General features: G+C 36.5%; 2 long non-coding RNA genes across 2 annotated transcripts; both read right to left on the reverse strand.

Moving 5' to 3' along the window:
- Nucleotides 1–226: 226 nt before the first annotated feature.
- On the reverse strand, nucleotides 227–8907 carry LOC145807737 (uncharacterized). Its single transcript, XR_014351092.1, has 2 exons — nucleotides 8743–8907; nucleotides 227–829 (listed from the first exon to the last, which is right to left on the reverse strand). It is a non-coding gene; the product is annotated as an uncharacterized LOC145807737 (long non-coding RNA).
- On the reverse strand, nucleotides 1291–3981 carry LOC145806637 (uncharacterized). Its single transcript, XR_014349953.1, has 4 exons — nucleotides 3864–3981; nucleotides 2163–3787; nucleotides 1991–2059; nucleotides 1291–1539 (listed from the first exon to the last, which is right to left on the reverse strand). It is a non-coding gene; the product is annotated as an uncharacterized LOC145806637 (long non-coding RNA).
- Nucleotides 8908–19325: the final 10418 nt, after the last annotated feature.

Below are 19325 nucleotides of genomic sequence, written 5' to 3' on the forward strand. Positions count from 1 at the left end.
AATAATATTTTTAGCAACGGTAAAATAGGGCCGTCGCAAAAAAGTCAAGAAATTTCAAACGTTATTAGCGACTGCACGGTGCCGTCGCAAAAAGTAAAAAATGCCGTCGCAAAACATTAGCGACGACACTTACCGTCGCAAAAACTCTTTTGCAACCCTTGTAGTTGCGACTCCCCTCTTGCCGTCGCAAAAAGTATGCAAAAAGTCAATTTTTTGGTAGTGTGCCTTGAAAGTATAAGGATTTTTTTGAAACAAAAGTTACAATCAACAAGATCAAATACAGTAAATAAAGAAAACTAAAGATGATTTTAAGATAAAACCACCAACATTTATTAAGGTTACAAATTATAAAGAGAAACTACTCCTAAATTAAGATAAAACTACTTCTAAAATAAAACTAAGTTGTGTTGTTGATGTCCCTTATCTTTGTCAATTCCTTGACTTTTATATCTTCCTTCTCTTTATCTTCCTTCTCTTTTTCTGGCTCATGATCGCATGATCCTTCTCAGCTTCCACCATAACTGCTACTGTATCTTCTTTCTTGTCTTTCAATCTTCTGTATCTTCCTTCTTGTCATTCAATCTTCAAATTCTGTCAAATCTTCAATCTTCTCTGTCGAACTAACTCTCGCCATGTGTCTCTTATCACTGTGAGAAGTATATCGACAAAAGATTCACCTCCCACTGCAAGTATCATCCTTTGCAACTAGCCCTCTAAACGACAACACTAGCCATTAATTGCCTCAAAGTTGCCTCCACCATTTTATACACATCACCACTTTTTTCATGCCACCTGTCCCTTTGATTGATGATGGGCTTCCACTTTGACCCTATCATGTGTCATCCTTTGATTGGTACACTTGTCGACAAGAATGTTACAAAAATGGGTGCGAACAAACGGGTACACCAATAGTCCCACTACTAAAAAAATCACTTTTTGCGACCGCTATAAACCGTCGCAAATAATAAAAAACAGTCGCAAAAGACTTTTTGCGACGGCCCATGCGACGGCAAATGGGGGTCGCGAATGTGGGGGTGGCAAATACTTTTTGCGACTGCAAAATAGCAGTCGCAAACTATTTGCGACCGCCTAATCTACTTATCGCGACTAATATTTTGCCGTCGCAAAAAAATTAAAAAAATACCTACAATGTATTAGCGACCATCTTGTTACCGTCGCAAAAAAAATATAAATAAATAAAATACCTACAATGTTTTAGCAACCTATATTCTCATATATATATATATATATATATATTCAAGTAGTATATACAATAAATATAAAGTGATATTTGCAAAAATTCTAATACACATGTATTATTTTCCATCACTTCCCTCAACAAAATTATCTTTCTTCAAAAAAAAAAAAAAAATGTGCATATAAAATATAAACTTCTATACACACAAAACAAATATCCATCAACCATCCTTAAAAGTATTTATACAAAATACTAATAGATTCAAGTACTAAAAAAAAAAAAACTGAATTTAACTCTCAATATCACCCACTCAATCATATCAACTACTCCCTCAACACTACCTGCAAAAATATACATCAATATATTAGTAACAAAGAATCAGCTCCATAGAAAAAGTTTAGTTCATGCATGCACAAAATTGTTTTTCTCAAAACATTGAGGGAAACAAAATTCACAAACTATAATCCATTATCTAATTATGAAACATTCATGCATGCACGAAATTGTTTCCCTCAAGTTTTGCCTAGCTGCTGGAGCTGATTAATAAGTCATAATGAACCAAGAAAGAAAACCTAAAGACAAGCCAGTACATGTTAAACGTAAAGGTATAAATTAATACAGAGTTATATGATACATTGAAAAGAAAGACTTGTACATTTTCTGGACTAGTGACAACATGTCTCATTTATGATTTCTTATTAAAGGCCAGCTGACAATAGGATACTGCAACCAAGGTAAAAGAATATACCAGCATATAATGGATTAAAAAAAAAAATTAAGCACAAGACTTACTGTTTTACGAACTCCAGCAGGTGACTCTCCAAAAATGTCATCACAAAACATATCATTTGACCTCTCACTCTGCAAAATCAAATAGAAACCGAAATCATGTACCTATATAGAACAAGCACTTAAAAGTAAAAAATATTCAATATCAAGACTACAAAATATGAGTTTTCTTTACTTATTTCATTTGTAGTAAAAATATTTGTGTCTGCAACTGTTCCAGCACAATGATGCATATTCTGCCACTAAAGCTGAAGGAGAGGCGCTAGTCATCAAGCCAAATGGTAAAGAACAGAGAGATTGTAGAATTTTTCATCTGAAATTGTCTCAATCCACTCATTTTTTCAAATAACCAAACAAAGCAAATGAGACTCAGGATCTGACATTTACTCTCCTTGAGAGTTGATGCTTTGTACAAAACTTCAAGACCCTAAACATGACTAGAATTTCAACTTCCTAAGACAGAGCAAGAAACAGAAAAGCAAGATAGTAACAACATTAAATTCCAATCTCAGTGACACCAAGTATCATATACAATAGAAAACACACACTATAGGCATTAGCTTGAATATGTTCTACCCGAAAAAAAGGAGTGTGCAAAATGTCGCCCAAGCTGCCTACGCAATTCAAAGTTCTAGAAAATGATATCTCTGCTTGCGTAGATAAAATGATAGTAAGGCTGTGTTTGGGTCATGGAATTGAGGGTAACGGTTTGGAAATGGAAAGGAAAATGTGAGGGAAACTGTGGAAAAAACACAGCCTAATAGACAAAACCACCAAGTTGAAACTGCTTAAACAAATCAACCGACCCACTGGTTTGGGTGAACCATGGTTTCGCGGTGGCTGGCAAAAAGCTCAATCCGCACTAAATTGCTCTGCTCCTACCCGAGAAATTCCTCACAAACATCAAACCCTAGCATAAAGTCTATAGTCTCTTTTATTTTACATTTTTTTTTTCCTATCGCAAAAAAACAGCAAATAAGTACAGAGAAGCAGCAAAAACTACAAAAAACATTCTGAGAACAGGACAAAACCTCAAAGATACCCACCCAAAAAAAAAAAAATCTCAAAGAATTCTCATATATAGTGAAAGACAATTAAATTACACAAGCAACCTATCATAATTTATACTGAAATTCAACATCTTAAACACTTCTAACAAGAAATTTGGAAGAACCAACAATTACACATCCCAAAGTTCCTCACAGACATCAAAATGTTCCATAAAATTACATATACACCAAGAATAAATTCACAGAATCACAATCAATTCATTTTCTTTGAACTCTTCATACACAGCAAATATCATAAATACATGCAGAAATATAGTAGAGTGGCATACCTATTCATTTTCTTTTGAAGCTTGCTGCCCACTAGATGCATCTGACACCTACAATATGTTAGTATAATGTGTTAATAATTTCCATATGTATATATGCAAATTGATAAAACGTAAAATTCGTCAATTTGTAAGTATTGCACCTCTCTCAAGCTCATACTCCCAGCCATACCCTGTGACTCTAAGAACAAAACACGTGCCGTTAGGTTCTTGATCATCATAGTGAACCTAGACTCAACGTCTTGTGTCACACGCTGTGTGATCTCATCAATAAATGAAGGGGCTGCTAATGATTGGGATGGGCCGCTTCCTCGCGCATACACCGCACTCCAGGGCACTCCTCTCCCATAGGTCTTGCAATACCCATGTCCATCCTTCCCAAGGATTTTATGGTAAATCCCATCGCAATACTCAATCGTATGTTGCTCCTTAGGAACTTTCCAAAGATGCGCATTATATTCCTCCTACATTTTGAAAACATAAGGACAATGTTTGGTAAAAAGCAAAATATGTGTAAAAACATGTAAACCATAGACATACCACAATTGCTACCACATCAGGATCATTCAGGTTGTGTGCCCTCTTCCAGAGACTCATCTTATCTATTCGCTCTCCTTTATGTGTCATCTGCATTTTTTTTCAAGGTAGGAGCTCAAGTCTTCACAACATAATAAGTCAAAAATGCAGCACTAGGTGCAGCCACAACTGCAGCCACAAGTGTCACACCAAGTGCACTAGGTGCGGCTGTGGCTGAAGTCGAAAAAGCACCCCTTATGGAGGAAAGATCTCAGTAGTTTACAGAAGATGTTAACCTCAAAAAGCACCACACAATCAACAAATCGTTGTAAGCACGCATGGAACTTGACATGAGGGATTTTTTATGCTACCACAGTAAAATGACAAGGCCATACTAAATTAAAGCTATTAACCGAGTTAATATATAATGAATTAAAAAGAAAAATGCAATAAATTAGGTGAGCGATGCATATCAGAAAATTTATCTGTTAACAGCACAAGTTACCATTTAAAACTTCTCCTTTAATAATTGCAGATGCTCGAAGAAAGGCAAACATAAGTAAATAGTCCGCACAACACATAGGTAGATGCAAATGATGACCAGTGTAAAGTGAAAAGCATAATAATAGCGTCAAAAAAATATACATATTGTACAGAATATGCAGAGAGGCTCGGACAAGGAGAAACCGAGGCCCTGTTTGGATCGACCAAGACCTCTGAAACAATCTCGCAACGAATGCTGAGACCGCCTCTCTGAATTAGGGCTCGTCTGGTACGAGATGGTTTGCAGAGCACCGGAATTTGAGACGACCTCGACAATGAGGAGGAGCTTCCGCCGGTGTTACTGAGGAGGAGACTCTCCACCTTCGCCCCTGCAAACGCACTCGAAACGGCCAACATTTTATAAAATGCGAGAAAATTAAAATTTGAACCTCACGAAAAATACTTGGCTTCAGTGGATGTGAAGAAGAGATCGTTTTCCAACATTTTCTCGGCAACCAAACACAATAATATCACAAGAAAGCTAAATAATGTAAAGAAAAAGAACGAAAGAGACGCACCTGAAGCTGTGAATCCCTCACATTTTTTGCAAACTTCGAAGCTTGTGATCCAAAGGAGAGCTTCGACCAGTGATCAGAGGATTTGCCAAAACAAAGAGAACGAATACCTACACACAGAGAGAGAGAGAGAGAGAGAGAGAGTAAATTGAAAACCTAGATTTCCTAAGTCAGATAGAGAGAGAAGCAGGAGTGATAGATTAAATTAACTGATTCGATTCAATTCATTTAGTGATATCATTAAACAGAACATAGAGTGATGATTACCAGACGAAGCAAAGGAGCTTCGGGATCTGCAATGCGAGTTAAGGCTATGTCAGAGCTAAATAGATCCGACTCGGCTTGAAATCGGAGAGCAATGTCGGAAATTAGAGAGTTTCAAATTGCGAGAATGAGCAGAAATTTCGACGGATTTGAAGGCGACGAAGACTGATCCGACAGCGGAATAAGCAGCCGTGGAAGCTCCGGCGATTGAAGAAAGAGAGAGAGATGAAGAAGAAGAAGATCGCTACAATGTGTTGTGGTTGATTAATTTGCTTTGGAAGCTCCGAAGAGTGTGAGAATGGCGATGCATATGAAGAGCTTCGACCAGTCAGATTCGAGCGAGAGAGGGTGGAGAGTCAAAAGAGAGTCGAGCGAGAGAGATTTTGAGAGAGAGAGAGTTCATACAGAGAGATTTGGGGAATAAGTGAAAAAGGGCAGATAGTTTTTTAACAACGCGGGTCTTCTTTTTTTTAATGTAAAAAGTGATTTTTTGCGACCACTAAATTATCCGTCGCAAAAAAATAAACGCAAAAAGTCATATTTCTAGTAGTGTCCCTTTTGAGTTTTTGGTATACAAAAGTCTTATTCACTTTTAATTGTTATTATGAAATTTTATTTTTTATTTTTTTAATGACATTTTTATAAAAAGTATCACCAATTATTAGTTTTTAGAGGAATTTTAAAAATTCGTTACAAAAAAAAGTTACTAATTGTCATTATTTAGCGACAAATTTAAAAATTATCACAGAAAAAGTCAATCATTATCGATTTTTAGCAACAAATTTAAATAAATAAATAAAACTAATTATCAATTTTTAAGACTTTTTAACCTATAAAAACACTAATAAAATTTAATTATGGACAAATCATTATAACAGAACCGGTAAGTAATTACTCAAAATAAATTTCCTCAACAACAAACAGAAATAAAAGAGGGCCCGCTATTAACCATACGTCAACAACACTAGTTTTACAATATTCCAGATTCTTCGCCGTAAGTTTGTGCTTTGGCTGTGAACAATATAAAGAAATTGCTTTGGAGCCCTAACTTTCCTGTAATTTAATTTTTCTAATTCTTCAAAATTCCAAGACTCAACTTTTGTGATTCTTATAATTTCCCTTGATAGAAATCTATCACAGCGAAATTTCAAAAACAAATTGCAAACTTGGTCCTTCAAGAATTTTGATTTACAATAATTATAATATATTTAATCTTTAGATTAAGATTTTTTATTTGGAATTTGTGATTTTCAGATCTTATTTACCAACTCATTCAATTGTTTTGAAATTTCAGATTTCATCTTGCAATTTTCAGTAGTCTACAAACTGAATCTGATATCAGCTATGCTTGCAAAAGTTCCTTCAAATTTTCACATTTCGTATTTTTTAAACCAAATTTTATAAATCTTTGTAATAATTTCTTCATATTTTAGTCTGTGTAACTAAATTTTAGTAATTACAATTAGCAAACTTTGTGTTGATATTATAAAAATAAAAAAATTTGTGAGTATTTCTAATTTTGTCAACCATTTTTTTTGTGTGTGTGAGATATTTGGCCAAAATGGATGTAAGGTGGGGACCCACTTTTAGATATGGCTTTTTGCTAGAGAAATCGAAGGATTAAGCGTGTCAATTTTCATCATTGGGTGCCTAGAGTGAAGCGCCAAGTATTAGGATCGGTTAAAATGAAAAATCTATAACTAGCAAATGACGATCAACATTTTGACCGATTGGATTTTGGATTTTTTGAAGGAATCTTCTTGATCTAGTTTCTCTACTCTTATCTTTGAGATAAGATTACTTTTAATCTTGTATCTCTTTATTTTGTGAATGTTTATGTGGTGCTATTATGACATTGATGTTATAATTTAATGTTTGAGTTTACAAAATTGGGTTTTGCTTCTTTTCTCTACATTTTCTTAAGATTTCTATTAATGACTACGGATTATGAAGATTTTAGTTGGGAAATAACATTTAACATGATTTAGGGGTAGAAGTCCAAAATTTATGAAAATCCTAGTTGTAAAATTTGGGGAAAAAAGAAAATTGAATTTTAATTCTTTAAAATTGATGAATGGATTATGATATTTTGAATATGTATTGATTGAGATTTGTGAAATTGGAACCTCTTGAGATTTTTCTTGAATTATGAATATTACTCCTCATTGCTCCATTAAATTACTTGAGTGGTGTACATTACTCTTTACCTAAAGAATGTATGAATAATTGGAAATCTTGGAAATGTTATTTAAGGGGGTGGTAAATAGCACGTGAGTCCGGATAGGGAGTTGGTTTTGAAAAGAGTTGTGTGTTAGTACCCATGCAGGAGAGAAGGTTTAAGCGCCCAATTGCCCTGTCTTGAGATTGTCACCAGACGAATTTGGGAAAGTGTTTTTGGGTATCCATTGATCTTGCCGTATTGTAGTTGATAAAAATGGAAAAACGAATAATTTTGGGTGTGCATTCCCTGCCGTATTAATAGTAGGCAAATGTGGGAATATTTTGGATATGTATATGTATGCATTGGGACTTTTTGTAGGGACTTCATGGCGTATTTGCCCCCGGTGTTAAATTGTGAATTTGTGAAAGTTATGAATTCATGTATACTTTCTTCCATTAATAGTATGAGTTGAATTTATTATGTTTGGTTGAGATAATGACATACGGATTTTCGAATAACTAAGACAAGAAACTGAAATTTATAATATTTGATATGTAGTTCAATAGAAAAGAGGACTTTTGGGATTAATGTTATTGTTTGGTATAGTAAGATTTCAGATTAATCATGTCATGAATAATGTTTTAATTTAATTAATTTGGGGGCGTTATAGTAACTGTAATATTCTATGAGTCAAACATCATTTGGTGCAACTGTTATTGTCGTGTCAAGGCTGTTGGTCCCTATAATAGATAAAGGTAATTGTTAAGACATTAAAATGAGAATTTTTACATGGGCCAAGTAATTGCGGTAAGGAAAATGCTAGGCGACCCTTCTAGCTCCATAAACTTCACATAATTGCGTCTCTCTTTTTTCTTCCTAGAATGCTCTCATCTCTCTCTCTCTCTCTCCCTCCCTCCCAATATTTCTCTCATTTTCCATGCTCAATTTTGTTTATAACAGAGGAGTGATGGATTTCTCCAAACAAAACATGATGGACAGTAAAAAATAATCCATTCGAAGACATCCATTACACATCAAACACCCTACTAATACTTTTTATGTCAGCATAGATGAACAATACACATTAAATGTTGAAGTAGCAAGATTAGTATTTTATAATAAAAAAATAAAACAAAACAAAACAAAACACAAAATATAAAAATAATTTCTTCTAAATAAATTGCAATTTAAAAAATTAAATATAATAACAAACAAATACACAACAAAGAGATGAAGAAATAGTAGTGAAGTGGGGAGACAAGTTCAGGTGGGAAAGGGATTTGGGTGGTCGTGCAAATCGAAGAAGGGGTCGTCAAATGCATAAAGACATGGGAACGAAAAAATAGCGATTTTGATGTTGTACATGTAGTCTATAAACGTAGAGAGTGATAGAGGAAGGGAAAAAAGGAGAGCTTTGTACCTGCAGATCTTGATGTTGTTCTCATTGATGATGATTAATCGTGAAAAAAGTTTTGATTTCATAGTTCTTAACATGAAGAGAATTTTACAGTTAAGGGATTTCATAGTTAGCGTTACATTGTGAGAAAGGGAAGGAAGATGGAGGCTAGAGGAAACAAATGATGACATTGGAGCAAGGAGGGCATTTTTGTTCGCTTTTTTCTTACATCCTCAGAGTCTACTGACTTTTACTTATTTTTCCACTTTCCACTCATGTTACAATTATAAATATTTGTCCCATTGATTTGGTATTATTGCTTGTTCAATTTTCTCTTAAAAAATGTTAGGACTTTTACATAATTAAATCACAAAAAAATTATATATGTGATGCACACTCATGTAAAGATGCGAGTATTTGTAACACTATATGTGATTTGATTTTGTGTTCTTTAATTTTTTTTTGAATTTTATACGTGTTTATGATTTATTAGTATTATCTTTTTTTTAGACTAAGGAAAAGAGTAAAACTACCATAGACTAAATTTAGGGGATAAAGCGTGAATACAACATTGGACTCAAGCCGGTGCTTATGAGTACAAATGTTAAAATCAAAATTCTATAATATGATAATTTAATTTTGATTAAATTACACTAATCTCTCCTTATATTTAGAGAAAATATAAAACATTCTATAGTTTTAAGTAAATATATTGACCTTTCTTTTAGTAAGATTAAAAAGATTGGAATTAATGCATATAGTGTGAATATCCAAAGATAAAACAAGCTAAAATATATGTAACATCTCGAATTCTGCAGGTTCACTCGAGTGGTGAATCGAGGCTCCCAGTATTTTTTCTACAAGTCATGTGTTGAGGGAGACCGCTTGAGCGGTTAATTGCCCGCGAAGTATGGCCACCAGTACTTTTCATTTCAAACCTGTAATTTTTGAGAAGCTCGTTTTTATTGCTCGAGCGGTGGAAAGACTGCTCAAGCGGTCGGTTCGGAGAAGCCAACATAAAAATCGACTGTTTCTCATTTCTTTCTCACTTTGTCATATCCTTTCTCTCTCTCTAACACCTATTTCCGAAAACCCTAGCTCCAAACACTTGATTTCCTCTGGTTTTACCAAAGATCTCTTCAAAACATTGCATTAGAAGTAAAGAACTTGTGAGGATCAAAGCTTTCACCAATTGGAACGTGTTTTTATCAAGTTTTCTTGTTAGGTCTTCAACTCCTAGCTTCCATTTCGAGGTAGGAGTACTTTTAATTTGGTATATTATGATTTGAGGTACATTTGTAGTATTTTTTTAGTTATAGTGTGTAGACACCCCATTTTTGACTGACCTTAAGACTCAGACGTCATCGATTGAGCGCTCGGTGATAGTGCATGTTGTGCTCGTTTCGAGTTTCTGGAGTTTTGGCTGAGTGCCTTGCCTCCAAGCCTCTGAACTCTTTGTGCTTTGGCTCGGCTTGTGAACCGAACCTTGTTTTCCTTCCCTTGAGGGAGGGAGAGGTTTTGTAAACCCCCTTTTGTGGTCGTAGACCACTTTTCCTGCTTAGAGACTAGTTTCCGATTTTCGGAGCCTTCGGCCGCGCGCCTTGTCTCGGGATCGCTTAACGTTCTCCGTTTGGCTTGGTTTTCGAACCATGCCTTGTTGCCTTGGCCTAGAGGGCCACTGTGGTCTGGGAGACCACTTTTGTGGTCGTAGACCACTTTTGGCGCTCATAGACTAGTTTTTGAGGCTACTGGTTGTGCGTCTTGCCTCCCGGACTTTCGTCTTGCATCATTTTTGGTTTGTTTTTGGTACAAACCTTGTTTTCCTTGTTTGGAAGATGATACAAGGGTGGGAGACCAGTTCTTCCCCTTGGAGACCACTTTCCTTCCTGCCAGCTAGTTTTTCTGGTCAGGCAATTGGTTTTCTTGGTCATTGGGCCACCTTTTCTGGTCGGCCACCACACTATTGACTTGATTTCAGTGTGCAGACCTCTCCTACCCCTGGCTGACCAATTTGCTTTTTGGGAGACCACTTGTGGTGGTCGGCCAACCACTACAAGTAGCTGGCCGACCACTTCAAGTGGTCGGCACCTTTCCATCACCTTTTTGGAGATATTTTGAGGCTAGCTGTTACAGTTGGAAGGCACATAAGCCATCCTCCATACACGTGTATGGAGGGATGGCTTTGGGCCAAAAGCTTGTCCAACAAGCTTGTTGCTTGTTCTCTATAAGAGAGAACCTCCCCCTCCCTCCTCTAGGTTCAGATTTTGTGGCTTGAGCTATAGATACACACTTGTCTCTATATTTCCTTGTTGGTTCTTGTTTTGTGCCTTAAAGTGTATATTCATCATACTACTGCACACAAACACACACTCAAACACCATTCTTTTGTTGCTGAGGCTCTTAGAAGCTGGTTTTGGAGTTTTTGGAGAGGTTTGAGCTTAGAAAAGTTGTTGAAGTTGTAGCTTCAATGGGGTTCTACAAGGGTGAGTTTCTACCCTCTTGAACCTTGCTTTTTTGCTTAAGCTTTTAGCCCTACTTGCATGTTGTTTTAGGCTTAACTCCCTACTGAAAAAAAGTTCTGATTTTTAGTCCTTAACTTGTTTGTTTAATGTCACTTTTGTGTTGGGGGTAGTCTACCCCCTCCTGTGCTTTGTTGGGCCTTGTTTTGAGCCTTTCTTTTTAAGCTATTGGGATCACCTTGTTTTGGCCTTCTCACCACTGAAACTCAGAGGAATTTCAATGGTGAAAATGGTGTTTTAAGGTCCCAAATAGGAGAGGGTCATCCCCTCTGCTTGTGCTCTTGAATGCTTGCTTCATTTGCCTCATGTTTGAGCATGTTTGTTAAGCTTATGTTGGCCATATCTTAGCATGTATTTGGGATTATTTTGGTATGACATACTACTGTTTTGACTTGGTTCTGTCACCTCATGCATGCCTTATACACTTGTAGTGTAAATTTCATAAACTAGTCTCGTATGCTTCATGAAGTAGCATGTCATTCTAGCTTGTTTTGAGTCCATCTCAGCATGTTCTTAGTGTTGTTTTGCTATGCCATACCTCTGTTAAGGTTTGGTTTGATAGTCCCATGCATGCTCCATGCACTTGTAGTGCATTTCTATCAACTAGCCTAATGTACACCATGCTTTAGACCATCATTCTAGCATGATTTTGGCTTAACTCTAAGAAGTTTTTGTCCATATTTTAGCATGCTCTAGCTCTGATTTGTGTTGTTTTGGTCATGCATGCCATGCTTTGTATAGCTATAATGCATCCTAGCTTGTTAGCTTTGTGTATCAAGTCCACTAGCGTGCATTGCTTGGCCTATTTGAATGATTTGGCATTATTTGTTATGAGATTTCAGTGCATGTTTCATGGTCATACACTCACATCTTCCACTTATTCCATGCTTTGAAGGGTTGGTCCTTTATGCCTTAAACATAAGCCATTGTGTATGCCTTCATGCCTAAGCTTGCGAGCTATCATTTTAGTGTGTTTTGGGGGTTATTTTGCCATGATATAACTCTAATTTTTGTTGGCGAAGCCATCTCACGCTTGGTCTTAATAGGTGTAGTGTAATCCTCCCTTTTGGCCTTGCGTACATCATGTCTTATGCCCTTCATGCTAGCATGTTTTAGCCTTACATGCATGTTTTAGACTCATTTTGACATGTTCTAGGATTGTTTTGGGTTGCCTTGACTATATGCTTCAAGTTTTGCATAGTTATAGTGCAAGTGCCTTGACTACATGCTTCATGTATTGGGCACCATAGCATGCTTCACTTGCATCATGTCTATGATTTGGCATCATTTCTCATGACATTTCAGAGCATGTAGCATTGCCATGTTCCCACTTCATTCACCCTTTGAGTGCCTCTAAGGGTTGTGCATTTGTTGTCTTGTTTGTGGCCTAGCATGTATACCATCTTGCCTAGGTCCTTGGGCCCCCATCTTAGCATGTTATGGTATTTGTTTAGACCTAATTAGGCTCTGTCCATAGCTGGTTCATGCCTTTGTGCCATGTATTGCATATATCCTTTGTAGTCCTCTTTGTTAGCTTTAATGCTTAAGGACCTTTGCATGCTATACTTGTATTGTTTGAATGATTTGGCATCATTTCATACCTTATTTCAGTGCATTTAGTGTTGTTACACTCCCACATTTGTCACTCTTTGAGCACTCTTGAGAGTTGTGCTCTTAGGCCTAGTTGATAGGCCAATGCATTGAGCATGCTTGTCTTGATCTTCATGCCTTAGTTCAATCTCCATGGCCACTGATTTGGGCATGACTGAGGTCTATCCATTTTGGTTTAAGTCCATCGAGCATGTTATGTGAATGTTGTTACATTGCATCATGTTGTTGCATGCTTATGTTGCCATGCATTGTGTATGCATGCATTAGCATTGTTTGCATGTCATTAGCTTTGTTAAGTTGATCATGTCACATTGCATTGAGTATGCTATATTGTTGTTTGCATTGTGTATGCCATGTTATTCTTTGCATTGTGTATGCCATGTAGTTGCATTGTGTTTTGCATGCCTTGCATTGCATGTTTGCATGCTTAAGTTGCATTGTATGTTTGCATGCATGTTGTTGCTTGCATTGTGTTTGGATAGGGTATTAGTGCAAACATGAGAAACGAGGGCGTTTCATACTTGAAGTGATGAAACGTGCCTCAATTCCCAGTCCCCGACCCTCTTGATCATACATGATAGAGGTCAAGGCTTTATGTGTTTATTTATGCATTCATTCATATTGAATTGTGCAATTTGACTTCTCGGCCATCATGCATCGAGATGCCCGATTGGTGGCCCGAGGGTCAAAAACCACACTCCCTTGAGCTTATGAAATGATAGGGAGGATGGTTGTGCACACATACCTTGCAAATACATTGCTATGCCCTTTCTTGCTCTCTGTTGTAGCAAACTAGAGAAGTGCAGCAACAAGTGGTCGGCCGACCAAAAAAACTAGCTGGCCGACCACTTTTTTTGGTCTGCAGCAAAGAAAAGTGGTCGGCCAGTGGCTGGCAACACCAACAACTGGTCGACCATGTTCCTACAGGTCCCCAGGGTGAGTTGGAAGCTTTCTGGAGCTTGGTGCAAGGTTTTGAGAACAGTTGCAAACAGAGGCAAATCGGGGCATCGAGGCGGATTTCCGAACGAGGCGACCGAGCATGCATGCACTCTTCTCTCTCTGAGGACATTTCTTTGCTGCTTTACTTGGCTAATTTGCTTAGCTAGTTTATGCTTTGGTTCTGTATTTAAGTAGTTAATGCGTTTAGCTGCTTATTTGTGTTGTAATAACTTAATTAGTTAGCTTGCTAGTTAGCTAGCTTTGTGATGTAATAATTAGTTTAATTAGCTTAGATTAGCTAGTTAGCTTTTTATTCGGACTCTCTGTTGAGTGGGCCAACTGTTGTAATAAGCGTGCATGTGTGTGATGTATGTCTTCCAACCCCCCATTCTTTCTCCCTTTTACTTACCGCTTACAATGGTTAGTTTTAGGGCATGTTTCGATTAGCATCCTTATGCTTCGCATGCGTGCATTCATTCATCTGTTTTGCATGCACCGGGCTCGGCGTATCATATAAACTGCATTGTATTTCAATTCCAATTTGAATACATGTATCAATAGTTGCATTTCACATGACATCTTAGAATAGTCGAGCCTATCTTAATTGCACTTTTGCATGTGTTGCATTAGCCATCTTAACATGGACTAGGATCATGCATGATTTCTAACTAGTTCCCTGTTTTGGCTCGGAGTACACTGTGAGTGTTTATGCTTTAGCATACTGCATGTGTGTTAATGTTGCCATGAAAGCATGCTTACCATGAGGCTAACTGCTTGAGTGTTTAACTGCCTGAATGCCTATGGATGAAAGTTGGATTGCTTGAATTGGAACAATTCATCAAATCCCCGATTTAGCCTACTTGCGAGTAGCAAACTTCAATCATTTTTCACAAACGAACATGCAATGTTTTGTTCCAAATTAGGTGATCTAGTCTATACTTGTATGCTGTGTGCATCACATAGTAATTCTAAGTTAATAACCGGAATAAGAACACATGTGTTTTCAAAAACAAAATATCATGTTAGTAAAGGCTGATCTTTTGATCGGGCGAGCGGGGGTGCTCATTGTATGACCTTCCCCTCTCATACCCAAGTTCCTGAGCCGAGGCAGCTTTGGTGATGACGGACACGTGGCCTTAGGCACGAGTCAGGGTTTTCTAAATTTCTTCAAAATAAAACATTTAGGCGGCGACTCTGTATCTGGCAAAGCAGTCCATGTTTGGCACTTCTTTATTAAAATCAGTTTTCCAAAACGATTTGCCGGATTTAGACTCTTTGGTGATTTATCGATCTCACGTCGCATCTTGTGAGATTAGATTCAGAACCATGACATTGAATCCGAACTGTAGTTGCCTAGAACAAAACAATTTCGTGCCCTCGGGCGCGGAGAGCAGAGTTCTCGGGGGTGGTCTACATAGTGATATATGAGATGGTTTTGTCATATAAAATGAGTTTGATAAACAAAAAGGAGCTTATACCTAATTCTTGGGAAAGATTATGAATATTTCTTGTTGATTATTGATGTTGATGATGAATATTGGTTCTTTAATTGTAAAAGGAGGAAAAACCCCAATTTCTCATAAACTGTAGCTTTTAAATTTGATTTAATATTGGTGTTTGGTTCAACTGACTCTTAAATATTGGAATTAGGTGAACGATTATGGCAGAGGTGTTGAGACATGAGATTTTTTGAACTTTCTTGGATACATGTATTGAGATTGATGAATGTTGAAATTATAGAATTAAGAATTAGAGAAATTCCTTTTGTTGTTAACATTGTTAAATCTTGCTTATAAATTGAATACACTTTAGGTAAATTGGATTTGAAAACTTATGCATCATGTGCATTATAATTTTCTCATGTGATTTGACAATCTTGTGAATATTTGGAAATGTTGGAAAGGGTACATAGCATATGAATTCGAGTAGTTGAGTCGGGTTTTGGAAATGGCTGTGTGTTGCATTGGTACCCGCATGCCCTATCTTGAGCTTATCGCTAGACGAATGTAGAAAAAGGTTTTTGGGTGCCCACAAGCTTGTTGTTTCAGGAGTCAGGAAATGTTAAAAAACATAGTTCTAGGTGTCCACGAGACCGTTGTTTTAGAAGTTGACAAATGTGGAAGTGAAAGGTTTTGGGTGCCCATACCCCCACCTTTATTAGAGTGGAAAAATATGAGAATATTTTCCATATATAAATCTATATATGTATGTTTGGTTTCATGCCTCTAGCTTGGGACGTCTGTGGACACCCTATTTTTTACTAGCCTTGAGACTTAGGCGCTCCCTTTTGAGTTCCTAATGGTGAAAACGAGAGTTGTTAATCTTTTTAAGTTCCACAACAAGAGTTCTAAGGATGAAGCTTTAAACCCTCAAACAACCCATTTTGGACAAAATGTTTTTCAACCAAAATGGAAACCTCTTTCAAAAATGAGTTTTAGTGGCGTAATTTTAGATGTTAATACAATGTTCTGAGGCTCATATTTTCAAAATTAAAGTGTTGTATTGTTTCAAACAAACAAAACGAAGAATCTAGTAGAAGTGAATGGGAATAATGAAATCCTTTGAAATGCCTATTTCCTACTGGCTGACTGGACACCAAATGATGGCTAGCCACAAAAGTATTTGGTCAATCACCAAGAAGCTCGGTGTGGATGCTCTTGGGGTTACCAAGCACGCTCAACAGTTTAGACTCCCGATCTCTTGATTTAGTCTCACTAGTGCAATGTGAAATAGAAAATGAGAGTCCAAATCCGACAACTTTTATAGAAAATTCATTTATTGCAAGATATGCTAGAAATGGACTACAGAACCAGATCTCAGCGTTGCCACCTAATCTTTTGGGAAAATTAGAAAATCCATGACTCGTGGCAAAGGCCATTATTCGTCATAACCAAAGATGCCTCAGTTCGGAACATTAGGTATGAGGGGAGGGGGGGAAGGTCATGAATTGAGCACCCCCCGCTCACCCGATCAAAAGATCGTCCTCTACTAAACCATGATATGAGTTTTATAAACATTATATGCTCATGTTTTGAGTATTAATAAAGCTAACATTACTATGTAAAGTAATCAAGTATAAATTGTGTCATTTATTTTGGTATGCTTTGATTTTATGTATTTTAAAAGAGTTTTGAGATATGTACAAATCAAATGAAACTAAGCCCATGGGCATAGAAATCAAAATTATTCTAATTTAAATGACATAACCTCCATTCACTAGCAACCATAGAGATATATCAATTAAGCAAGTAGCCACATGGTAAGATGCTTTCGATATAGTAAGAAAAATCATCCATAGGCAGGATACTAAAGCTATAAATGCTCACCTAGTGTTTACTCACATCCGACTATGAAGATGAAACAAAAGTTAGTATAATATGCATGATCCTATATGCAAAATACTAATGCAATACATACATAAGAATGCGACTAAGATTTGGCTACTAAATACATGATGCATGAATCATCTCAAGACGTGAATTAGTGCACAAAGGCACATATGAATTGATAAAAACCCACGGATGCAAATTGGCCGAATCCTAATGCGTGAAAAATGGATGCAAGGCATGGATATGATAAATAAAACATGATGCAACATATATAGAAAGCTTGTAAATAAAAGGTAAAAAAGACGTAGGATTGGAAGTTATTATAACAATTTAAATAAGAAAGGAGGAGAGAGAGAGAGAGAGGGGGGAGAGAGAGAGAGAGAGAGATATTATTACAACACTCTAAATAATAAAAGAAAATAAAAATGGGAGTGGAGAAATTATTATAACATTGGATCGATCCAACCAAACTACTACTGAATCTTACAAATCATATTAAATAAATAAAAGAACAATCCAAAAGCTCTAGAACAACCTAGGAGAGCACTCCTCAGAAACTGTTTGCTTTGTACTTGGGAGGAGGCATCTAGCTAGACACAAAAGGGGTCGGCTGTAGAAGAAAGTGGCTGGCCAAATTCTTCTTAAGGCTAGGATTTAGGTCAGTGCAGATTTCCAGAATAGAAGCCAAAAAAACACTTTATGAGGGGTGCTTGTCCCTTCTACCCTATCTGCTCACAAGGATCACTTGGGGAAGAGGTACATGACCTATAACCCTTAACAATGTTATAAACAAATATATACGACATATATTTTGAAACGAATCAACAATTAAATGAATAAAAAACAAGAAGAAATTCAAGTCCAAGATATGGACAAGAACCCACAAATTCTCTTTGTGAATAAGGGCAAATCAATACCCAAATCCATGCTATTACGTGGAGAGCGTAGATTAATGCAAATCATTTCTTGGTGGAAGCTTTGCTTATTAAAACAAGGCATTCATCGAATTCATTGAAAACTCATCATTTATTTATAGAACAAGGATGGTTGCAGTCCTTTCTATGTTTACAAATGATTGGAAAGTGAGATTTTAGCATCCTTTGACCCAAAATCTCTTATTTTACTTCCAAAAACAACTCATAAAAAGGAGAAGAAAAAAATCTTTTCAACATCAAATCCCAAGAATCCCCTAAGTAATCTCATGAGACAACCCCTCTACTCATTATCATTGAGCATAGGTTAAAACACATAGATTAACATGCTTAAGGGAGAGGATAGGTGAAGAATAAGGGTATAACTTAAAGAAAGCTATTCTATATATTGAACTTGTGAATGGATGGCGAATAGTTACTCCCAAACACATCCACAAGGATCCAAGATACATAAGAACTTGAAGTTAAAGACAAGGAAAGCAAAAAAGTAAAGAAAAAACTATTAACTCAATGGATGAGTGGCTAAATCTACTCCCTCCACATCCATGAGGACTCAATTAACACGTCTATGTACAACAACAATGAATTATAACACTAGCAAGCAAGAAAAGTGTGTAAAAGAACAAGAAAATAAAGAGAACAATCCACTCAATGGATGGGTGGCTACATCCTAGTTCCCTCCACATCTATGAGGACCCATCACATGATTACAACAAACCAATAATGAGATATAAAGCTTATAAATGAAGAAAATGAGGGAAAAGATGAGAACAATGATGGAAAAAAAATTCATGCTCTTACCTTTTCAAAGCAAGGAAGAGTTTTTGATACTAAACTTGCTTCCAAACACCCTCAGGGTTCTAGGATATGGCTTGAATCCTCAGCAAGAAGTTCCAAGTTTAAGCTTCAATGGTGTTTTTGTTGTGTAAATCTCAAGAAGAGAGGTGGAGAGTTGTAATCTTTAGGTTCATGGTGGTCTTTGCTCTTAAGCCATCTCTAACTTTGAAACCAAAATTTTCCAACCGTTAACAATGAAAAGAAAGGGTGTATTTATAGACTTTTTTGGAGGTAAATATCTAAATATTTTATGGAAGATATTTGTAAAAGATATTTTTGGAAGATAAAACATCTAAGATATTTATGATAAATATTTGTGGAGGCAAAATATCTCCAAAAAATATCTTTGAAAAAAATATCTTACGTGCATGGAAGCTAAATGCAAAATATCTAGATATTTGTACCAAACTTATAGAGGAAGCTAAATGTGAAAATATCTT

This window comes from Camellia sinensis, chromosome 14 (assembly GCF_055761805.1).
Source record: "Camellia sinensis isolate YWXY chromosome 14, ASM5576180v1, whole genome shotgun sequence".
Taxonomy (NCBI): Eukaryota; Viridiplantae; Streptophyta; class Magnoliopsida; order Ericales; family Theaceae; genus Camellia; species Camellia sinensis.